Raw genomic sequence first — 1,788 nt, 5'->3', positions numbered from 1 at the left:
TCTGACCTCTAACTATTACTGACAAAGGAATAATGTCACTGTGAGTTGACACTGGCATAGACTTACAAATGGGTGCTACTGCTGGGTGTTTTTTCTTTGTCTGATTATCTTTGTGATGCTTGAATAATTTATTCAGTGCGAAGACTACATAAAAATGATGCTAATGATGATTAAAATAAACCTGGTCCCATATTTTCAAGAACATGTCATGTTTAAAACTCCTGCGGGTGTCCTTGCTGTTTAAGATTCTCTTCTGAATTTTGCATCTCTGTATGTTGGCAACAGAGTGATTAACACGAATGAGCTGGATGATATAAATTTGACAATATATATCCGAACAAAACAAGGAAACAAGGGTGGGAAAGAGATAGCAAAACGGGGGGTGGGGGCGGGGGGCGGGGTAGAGATAGGAAACAGTTGTAGCCACTGATTCTAAGAGAAAATTTAGAAAATAACACAGCTCCAGCAAAGAAACTAAAAAGACACATAGGAACTCTTAAAAAGAGGCCACTCACCTTTCCCTTCCAAAAGTAGCTAGAAAGTTTGTAATAGGAGAGAAAAATAATGAATAATTAATTCCCATTCCAAGAGGCCAAATAGACCACATTAAGCTAAGCCTTAGAATGAGAGGGAAATGCCCCAGTATTATTTTTCTCCCTAAAATGTTCCATGTTAGAATTCGTCAGCAGGTCCATGACTTCTTAAATGAAAGGATCCTTGCATACATGCTGTGTTGTTTGCTAGTCCTGCAGGGAGATTATTTTTGTGCTGATAATTTTACGAAAGCAATTCTACCCTCCTGTTCTTCCCATATCCTCTACTCCTTTCCCTAATTTTCTTGTCACGGAGCCAAGAGAACCTAGGTAGTTCACTCTAAGCACAAATAAATAGGAACCTTACACAGCAGCCACCTGGAGGAAATGGAAAGGAAGACTGTGCCTGGTTTCCAAGGCCCAGCTCTCAGAAGGGATTGGCTGTTTCTGTTGGGGGGTTGTTAGGGTCACCGAAAAAGGAATGCACCAGGCCCAAAGTGGTAAGGGATTATAAATTTATTAGGTCATTTGGAAACTAGATGGGCTGAGTCCCAAAATGGCACCAGCACCCAGGGATGGGGAGTCAGCGATTGTAAAGGACTCTAGGCAGGCTTTTTCGAGTGGGAATTCTCTGGGCGGGTCCGGATCCTGGGCAAGTCCAGAGGGGAAAGTTACTGGTCTTAGCAAATGGTATGTGGGCCTAAGTGAAAGGGAATGTCGGTTATGTGCACCAGCTGTGTTCCCAGTGTAGGTATTGCTCCCTAATAACAGACAAGAGAGCTTTCTTAAGGCTTCAGAATGGTTAATTAGAGAGAATTTAGGCCACATTACAATAAGAATATATCCTGAAAAGGTACTGTTTATCCACGGGCACACACATCAACACACACACGCACACACATCAACACACACACACACACACACACACACACACACGCACACACACACACCATCCGCAAGGATGACTGCAGGACATTGACTTCCAACCCCTACCCACGGGGCAGCAGTTACACTTGAATCAGCCGACCCGCCACTGTTCTGGAGGAGTTCATAGAGAGGACGGGCTGCCTTGTTGAACCACCCCCTGGGAACCAGGAAATCGGAGCCTCTTCGCCCCCTCCCCGTCCTTAAATCTACATTCCTCCAACTGTTTCCAAGTGGGAGCCGTTTCTAGGACACAGGTTAAGAGAGTAAGGTTGTTGTTGAGACTATCTAGGACTAAACCCCTGGTTAAAACCTGTGAAGAAACCCTTAA

This window comes from Myotis lucifugus, unplaced genomic scaffold, assembly GCF_000147115.1.
Source record: "Myotis lucifugus unplaced genomic scaffold, Myoluc2.0 scaffold_0, whole genome shotgun sequence".
NCBI lineage: Eukaryota > Metazoa > Chordata > Mammalia > Chiroptera > Vespertilionidae > Myotis > Myotis lucifugus.
Note: the sequence above shows the minus strand (reverse complement) of the source record.